This window comes from Platalea leucorodia, assembly GCF_965183815.1.
Source record: "Platalea leucorodia genome assembly, chromosome: Z".
NCBI lineage: Eukaryota > Metazoa > Chordata > Aves > Pelecaniformes > Threskiornithidae > Platalea > Platalea leucorodia.
Genome location: NC_138858.1, coordinates 72,295,774 through 72,305,027, shown reverse-complemented (window position 1 = coordinate 72,305,027; position 9,254 = coordinate 72,295,774).

The window sequence follows — 9,254 nt, the reverse complement described above, 5'->3', positions numbered from 1 at the left end:
TGGCAGATCACCGGTTGCTTTCACAGTGATTTTTGTTACTCGCTTTTACCTTGGCATGTTTTACCTATGTTAACCCTACATTTGTCCATATTCCTAGCTGATTAAATTTCTTGTGCAGAAAACATTAGCTGCAAAGGTTCTCTGATACAGTGAGGGTTATGTATCTCAAACAAAAACAAAGAAATGCAAGTTATTTAAAAAAGAAAGCAGCAGTCTTGGAAAGCTAATCTTGGAAGAAGGGCAGAAAGAAAGCTGAGGTTATATGCAACTGGCTAGCTCCCCGAACAGCCCCAGAGGTGCAGCGTTCTCAAACAACTTCATGCTCATTACAGCTTTAGTGGTTAGGTTTACTCACACCAGTGAAAAAAAAAAATCACCATATTGTGTGGATGCAGCAGTTCCTTCTTACAGCAGGAACATTATCTTTCCAAAAGGAAATTAATTGCCTGGCTCCAAGAACCTTCTAGCTAAACTGCTCTTGAGGTGGGAGAGAGCATGTGGTCTGGAGGTTCAAGGCTTCTCTGCAGAAAGGAGTTGCCAAGCACACAGGAGGTATTCATTATTCCAGTATCATTCCTATGGAGAGCAGGAACATACAGCAAGATACTGACATCCCATGCAGACTACCTGTAAAATGTTAACGGCAAATAAGGAATAAAGGAAATAAAAGGAATTAAATGCCCAAGTTTGGACAGTGCTTAGGAAAGACAGCTCTCTCCTATTTCAATTTGTAGCATTAAGGTTCACCTGCCACAGGAATGGACTTCAAAGCACCTACAATTCAGACAATAGGGCAAGATATGACGGGGAATATCATAAAATTGGCAAAGACAAACCCAGCAGAACAGTGTCCCTCTTGACGTGACTGCAGCCACAGCAGAAAGCTCAGCATTAAAAGAAAAAACTCGTGGATAAAATATGGTGAAAAACGGCCTGAATAGGTGCAGCATCTGGTCTGCGTCTGGTACAGTGGGAGACGCTGATCCCAAATAAAGCAGACACATGGACTTTAGGAAAAACTTGTTGGGAAGGAGTGTGGAGGAATGTTCTGCACTAGAGGTTGCTCAAGCAGTGATAAGTCTCTGTCCCAAGAAATACTTTCATGACTTGATTAGGCAAAGCCATATTGTCCTTGATCTAATGTTCATAATAGTCCTGCTCTGAACAGGAGGCTGAACTGGAGAAAACCAAGGGCACAGTGCCACCAAATCATACTGAAACCTTACGATTTACAACTGAAAAAGCTCACATCTTCACTAAGTAAAATAAGCCCCTGTGTGTACAGCTCGTCTGCTACAAGCCATGCAGCAGACATGATGTGGATCGTCAGCAAGAGACGATTTTCCAGCTGGTTGTTAATGAGAACAGCATGGCCAGGGCTCTGACAGATCTCAGCTATTAGACAGTGCAAGCTATGGTGCCTACAAGAAGAACCTTGCAGAGGAAAGAGGTCACCATTCCTGTAAGTTCTCCATCAAAGCACTCAACACACCAAATGCTGTGTTATGTATAAATGCAGGCCTAGTACTGAATGCATAGGTGGTTGTATAGGTGCTAAAAGGACTACAGAGACACTTATCCTCCAACCAGGTCCCCAGTGCGGTCTGCCTTGATGCAGCTTGCCCAGATAGGCCCTTCCGCTGCTGTCAGGACAACGTAGGAACCAGTCACCGGTAGCCCTCTTCCATCAGCAATCCTGGCCCAGCCTCTTTGCTCAGCTCCTGTGATTGCATGGCAGGGCAGAAGGGACCTCAGTCTACAGCTACAAGTCTTCCTTGTTTTTTTCTTAAAGTAGCAGGTTTTCCAGTCACCACTTCTCCTCCTTCCTCTACCTTCCTGGAAGGAAGGGGTTGGTTTATTCACTCCTCATCTAGTACTTCAACCATCTTGACCACCCTCCACTCTTTGTTCTGCTAGACACAATGCTGTATCTGTTCCTGGGAGAGACAATATGACTGCGTGCCATGTCCACTCTCCAGGGCTGAAGGTGAAGCTGGGGGACTGGCCAGAGGGAAGGGAGGCATCTCCACTCCTTCCTCTTAACAAGAAGAGCAGAAAGCACCACAACAAAGGCAGAGCTGGGCCAGGCAGGGCCAGGCAAGGGGATGAAACATGGTTTTTACAGCACCTCCTATCCAGGGCTCAGAGAGCCTGTTCTGGTGCAGCTGGCAAAAAGCTGGGCTTGTCTCCTCACACAGGTGTCAGAGAAGGCAGCTCTACAAATGCTGTGTGGGACATGAGGGTCTCCTCAGCTTACAAGCGCAAGGAGATGCCAGTTTCTGATACACGTCCTGCTCCCAGGAGCTGCGGTGTGGCCCAAAGTGCCATGACACGTCTGCAATGCAAAAGCGCCAGATGCCACTTCCAAACACAGCTGCAGTGAGCCACACAGAGAGCCAAGCAGCAGCCCAGATGGAGAAGCTGGGAAGAGCTGGGCTGGGCAAAACACTTCTCTACAGCTGCTCTACTTGAGCAGCTCCTGAATGCCTGTTTCGGAAGAACAAGAACATAATGTTATCTATCTGCTGCATTCCTGTACCAGGCAGAGATAATTGGTCTTTCCTCTTTTATTCTCCACCCTTGCAAGATTGTCAGTTACTCAAAACGGAAACAGCTTCCTGGCAGTGAGCAGAGATGGCCACTTGGGCCACCAGCAGCATTTTCCACCGTTCACTCCTGGAGGCAAACCCACCTTGAATCCTCGTGACAAAGGGCACAGAAAAGGCTGAGGCATTGAATGCCTTTTTCACCTCAGCCTTTACTGATAAGATGGTCCTTAAGGTATCCAGGGCCCCTGAGACCTGCGGAAAGTCGAAGGCAAGGAAGACTTGGATGTAGTTTATCTTGACATTAGCAAGGCTTTTGACACTGTCTCCTCTAACAGCCTCATAGACAAATGGATGAAGTACAGACTAGCTGAGCAGACACTGAGGTAGACTGTAAACTGGCTGAACTCCTGGGCTCAAAGGCTTGTGATCAGCAGCACGAAGTCCAGCTGGAGGCCAGTCTCCAGTGGTGTGCCCCAGGAGTGGACACTGGGGTCAATGATGCTTAACATTTTCATTAATGATCTGGATGACAGGGCAGAGTGTACCCTCAGCAAGTTTGCAGATGACACAAAACAGGAAGGAGTGGCTGACACACCAAAAGGTTGTGCTGCCAACCAGAGAGACTTTGACAGGCTGGAGAAATGGGCCCACAGTAACCTCATGACATTCAACAAGAGGAAGAGCTAAGTCATGTACCTATGGAGGAATAACTCCATGCAGCAGCATATGCTGGTGCCAACTGTCTGGAAAGCAGTTTTTCAGAAAACAACCTGTGGGTCCAGGTGGACAACAAGCTGACCATGAGCCACTAGCAATGTGTCCTTGGAGCAAAGAAAGCCAACGGCCTCCTGAGCTGCATTAGGAGGAGTGTTGTCAGCAGGTTGAGGGAGGTGATCCTTTCCCTCTACTTGGCACTGGTGAGACACACCTGGAGTGCTGGGTCCAGTTCTAGGCTCCCCACGACAACAAAGACATGGATATACTGGTCCAGTCAAGGTGCATGAAGACGATGAAGGGACTGGAAGCATCTCTCACATGAAAAGGGGTTGAGAGAGCTGGGACTGTTCACCTGGAGAAGAGCAGGTTCAGGAGGATCTTATCAATATGTACAAATACCTCAGGAGGGGGAGTAAAGAAGACAGAGCCAGACTCTCCTCAGTGGTGCCCAGCAACAGGACTAGAAGCAATGGGCACAAACGGAAATACAGGAAATGCATTTAAACACAGGAGACACTTTTTTCTGTGAGGGTAGTCAAACACTGACAGAGGTTGTCCAAAGAGGTTGTGGAGTCTCCATCCTTGGAGATCCTTAAAACCTGACCAGATATGGTCCTGCACAACCAGCTCCAGGTGACCCTGCTTTGAGCAGGAGGGTCGGACTAGATGATCTGAAGGGATCCCTTCCAACCTCAACTATTCTGTGATTCTGTGATTCTGTGATTTTAGGGCCACTGGATCTCGGCCATGTGTTATCTTGTACTACCCTAAAGATGCCACTGGCAACATACCAAGACGCACACTCATATGATGTGGACTTTCAATCCAATAAACCTGAAGTTTGTCTTGCAGGCTCAGCTCTCCCATCTGTTCCTGTGACAGGAAGTGATGACAACACATTTCTTCCCCATTCCATGAAAACTGCTGTTTGGAGGGGCAACAATTTTCAAAACTGTGCAAATAGCAACTGGTATAAGGGATGGGGGAGAAAGTGAGGGAAAATACACCAACATTTTGTCAACAAGACGGGACCGTTCTTTCATTGCAAAAGCTTGCACCATCACCTCCAAAAAAAAAAAAAGGCATATTTGTGCATTTTATAGTGGCCCAAAATCAGCTGGTTTGCATAGTCTCTTAATAATATGCTTTACCTGGATGGTTTTTTTGGACTAACAGGGTTAGCTTTCTCCCTGCACTGGAGGGCTGACCCCAGCGTACTGAGGGTCTCTCCTTGCACAGCTATGTCTGAGCAGGGTGAGCCAGCATGGGCAGAGTCGAAGGTCCTGAGAATCCTGGGTGTGCAGCACTGGGTAAGGCCTGAAGCCACAGCTCAGGGATCCCTAGTTCACCCTACCTGCTTGTGGGGCAGCAAGGAGCCAGGGTGCCCACAACAGGGGCATGCAGACCATCCCTGCACACTGGGCAGTGCCCATGGGCAGTATAACCCCATCTAGAGAGGCAGATGGAGCTGAGGGCTGGGTCCTCTCATCTTGTCAAGGAGGTAGAAGATCCCCCCTCACTAGCTGCTCAGGGCTCTGGTGCCACTACCCCAGCACAGAGACTGATGCTGAACTGACAAAAGGATGACAGGGAGTGATGAAGGGACCATCGGCCCTCTGCCAGCATGGCACAGAGCCTTTTGCATCCTGGAGAAAGGAGGAAGGCAGCGTAGCCTTTGCAATCCAAGAATCAGCCTCCTGCCTTCCCCCCCCATCAGCCCAGCCTAATTCCCAGTATCACCAGCTTCTTGGGGGGGGAGGGAGAGAGGCAGGGGGGGAACTGGGATGGAGGGAGACACTGCAGATTGTACTAGTGTCCGTATGTTTCTAACCACACGGCTGATGGAAAGAATGTCTTTAGCATTATCATCCCTTCAAATAGCTCTCAAAGACCAAGTCCTGGGACCTTGTGGTTGTTACTCCCATCTCTTACAATAAAGAACATTAAGGAGATCTTTTTCTGAAGCTGCCAAGAAGTCCTGGAGTAGGATACAGACATCCCTGCAAGCACTCCTCAGATCTCTGCTTGCCAGGTTGCAGCGGGGAATCAGCACAATCTTTTTCAGGCTGGACAGTGTTTCCTAGACAGCTTCTGCCCATTGAGCTGTGCAACCCAAGCACTGGGAGCACTATTATCTCATGAAAGAATATGCATTGCTCTATATGAAATAGAGTAAAATGCATCCATTTGCTTCATAGTTCCTCACTGCTGGCATAAACAGAGGAAGCAGCTCCTCTGCCTCTCCAAGCAGGATAATGCAACTGCAAGAGATACAGCAAGGACATACACATAGTTTTAAATTATTCCCTGAAGCCCCTCACAACAGGCATTTTTGGGTGCTTGGCTCTGAGCGGAAAGAAGGACACAACATGAACTAGCATGAGAGACAGATCTGATCGTATGGAGGGCCTCAACTACAGAGCAGAGGAACCGTCATGCAATCTGGTCTCAAAATAAAGATCCTCATCTCTTGTCCAAGGTCTAGAACAGAGCAGGAGGCAGAGAAAGTGAGGTCACGGCTGCAAACTTCTCCCACCTGCTGAGAACAGGGGTCTTGCTAGAATCCAAGCTCTCTGACATGAAAACTTTGTCTGGTCCAGCCCCTTGCAAGCCGTAGGGATTCGGACAACTGGCCCAGCATAATGGAGCCCTGAGGGTAAGCAGAGAAACCTCTGGAGATGTCTTCAATGTGCAGCACAGAGTGCAGGCTTCACTGAAAAATGCTCTACTGTTTCTGTGTATGGACAGGTTAAGTCATGAATGCAGCAAGCACAGTCAGCAACGTCTCATGCAAGGAAGACCAGAAGGGAATCAACCTGGAATTAATGTCTAAGTTTGCTGCCTGCAATACCTTTTTTTTTTCCTTTTTTCAAAGACACAGTCGTATTGTCCTTGGCTCAGCAGTTGGGTCTGATATTATAAGATAAAAGAGCAAAGCAGTAGCAGTTCTGAGCCTGGTCCTCAGAACAGGTGGGATTCCTCTTCCTGGCACCTGAAAAGGTGCCCAGAAAACCACTGGGGTACTTTGATACCCTGAAGCACAGCCTACTCAGCCCTTTCGTGCTTACCAGACATGAGCATGGAAATGCTTATGTGACCTCTAAAGAACAGACAGTTAAAGATGGAGAATCCAGGTCCACCACAAAGCAGCAGCACTGAAGGGACCTTGCTTTAGCTCTGGCTCTTTTAGGAGGTTGTTTATGAAAAGTGAGCTTTTCATGACTCATCTGTGAAACCTCACTGCAAAGGTCCTAGCTCCTTGCTGAAGGTGCAAGCTCCTAAAAGGGCTGTGAAGCCTAGCACTCAGAGGCAGTCTTCAGAGAGCTATGCTGTGGCATATTTAGTACTCTCTAGAAAATGTCAGACAAAACAAAAACGGGCATATGCATGTCCAACTGACTGAACATGTGCTTCATTGTAGGCCAACATGTTCCCACTTGCCCCATTGCGTGCTATTTACCTTAGGATTACAGATTTGCCTGCACTGTGCATGAAATTTGAATTCTGGATGAATTTCTCTTGCTCCTGGACAAAATAACCACACGGAAACAGTGAAATATGTTCGAGGAAACCCAGACATATGGTAGCCTAATCCAGACCCAACTGAGAGCACCTTCTCCTCTGGTGCACAGTATTTTGTAAAGAGTCACAGCAGTCAGGTCAGCCCTAATAGTCTAGAAACTCCAGACATTGGCAGCACTTTATTCTGCCTTTTACCATCTTTGATATCCTTGGCATCAATAGTGCCAGGAGCTGGAGGGCGTAGAGACGAGGAAGTTATTTTCCTTATACCCTGAGGAAGGCCCAAAAGAAGATTGATGGGCACCTTATCTCCTGGAAATACCAACTCTTGGGTGTGGCTCCACCCACTGTTAGAGCTGACCTCTCCAGCACACGCTCCTGGCACTCTCAGTCCCATCCCTGAGCTGATTTCTCTTGCCCAAAGAGCAGAAAATTAACCAGGCGAGAGGGGGTGTTTAAAAAAAAAAAAAAAAAAAACACAACAGAGTAAGGCACTTGAGCATAATCAGATCATTAAAAGTATATCTGATGCGGGTCAAAGAGAGCACAAATGGGGGGCATTCCCTCTGGAAGCAGAGGGAACTGGAGCATCTTTGGCAGCGATGAGATCCCCTCAGCTCAGCCAAGGAACCACAGCCAGGCGTTGTGACAGTGTCGCACCAGGAAAGGAGGAGTAGCTAGGCACCAGACCTTGCTTCCTTCCCCTGTGAACAGGCATGCACATCTCCCAGCAACGGCTGGATGCGCACTGCGGGCTGTGCTGCACCCAGCTGGAGCAGGGAGGAATTTAGACTACATCGAGGTCAGATAGGAGATGGGTTTGTAACCTGACCAAGAAGTCCGGGGCCAGGAAATCCCACTTAGCATGCCCAGCTCCTATATGGCACTCCTTTCAGTGCGTGCCAGCCTTCTGCTCTTTCCCAGTCCCCAGGGACCAGCAATCTCCAAAGCACGCACCATCTGCCACCCAGCATCCCCTATCGTCACGCACACAAAATGTCACAGCAGATCCCCACTGTGGGAGAGAAGAGGTGACGTGGGAGTCAGGACCTCCATGCATCCCGCTGGCTGCCAGGAAGGGCACTCATTTTCTAATTCCCAGGTGCAGAGAGCAGAACTATCAGCTGCCAGGCCCCCGTCTGCCAAACAGACGCCATGGGCTAAGCATGCATGACTCTTTCTGCAGCCAAGAGTGTCCACTGCCATCCATCCTGATTCAGCAACGGGCTTAGTGTCGGTGACGATTTTCCACTGACTTCATGCGAGGGGAAAGGCTCAGTAATCCCTTCATTTACCAACCTGGATGTTCTCTGTGTATTTTTTTTTCCTTCCAGGCATGTTCCCTGCTCTGAAAATACAAGCAAGGAATGAGGTAGACTGGCTCTGTGCCAATACATAACCATGGCATGAGCCATCTGTATTTCTAGGACAGAAACAATACACAAGTGTGCAGAGAGGACAACGCTGGACTGCCGGCTCTCCTGCCCCACTCCATGTGCCTGCCCTGGGATTTCAGTTCAGCTTGGGTTTCCCATGACCACCAACACGAACATCAGACGAAAGACTTCAGCTCTGGACACTGCTCTTAGGAAAGGTGCCAGACAGCTAGAAGAGAATTTAGTGGAGAGTGGTACAGACCAGTGATCAAGGGTGTGTGACCTGCTAAGAAATCCTAAAAGCTTCAGGGTTGAGATGATGGAGGGAAGCCACAGACAGTAGGCTTCAAACATGGAAAAAGTTGCTACAAAGAGGACATAAATTGTCTGCTTTCAAAGTCTAGGGGAGACAGAGAGTCAAAAAACTTGTGTTTTAACTGCATCAGAGAAGTCTCCACTTAGGCAAAAGTAAAACTCCCTAAGAGTCACAGGAGTGGGAGAGGGAAAGGCATGAATCTCCATCAGCAGCATTTCCCAGGCAGACTCGATAAAAGCCTAGCAATGATGACAGAGCTATGGCTGACCCTGATTTGGACAGGAGACAGACTCACAGAGCTGGAACAGAGAAATCACATAATATTATGATTTCATGTGCAGTAAGCCTGCTATGTCCAGTGTGTGGCAGGGCTACACCCGCTCATACTAGCTGCGCTAACCCCTTCAGCAGGGCACCCAGTATCTCCATTTTAAGCAATTTTCAATTGCAATACTTAATGTCAGAATTGCAATTCTTAACATCCGGGGCAAAACAGCTGAATCAGATATAGCTACTGCAGAACAATCTGTTTCATTATGGTACCAAGAGCCACGCTGCAAGCCACGCTGTTTAGCAATGGCCATCATTCCTGCCACTAACAGGTCAGAGTAGCTCCTTTTGAATGTATCACTGTTCAGGGTCACTATTAAGAGTGGTATAATGGCAGATGAAAGCCAAAAGTTTAATTTGAGTTCATTTGTTTAATGCAGCATTTGAGCTGAAACCTTCTCTACAGCCCTCATCAAAACAAGCAGGCCCTATTTCCCTAAGATT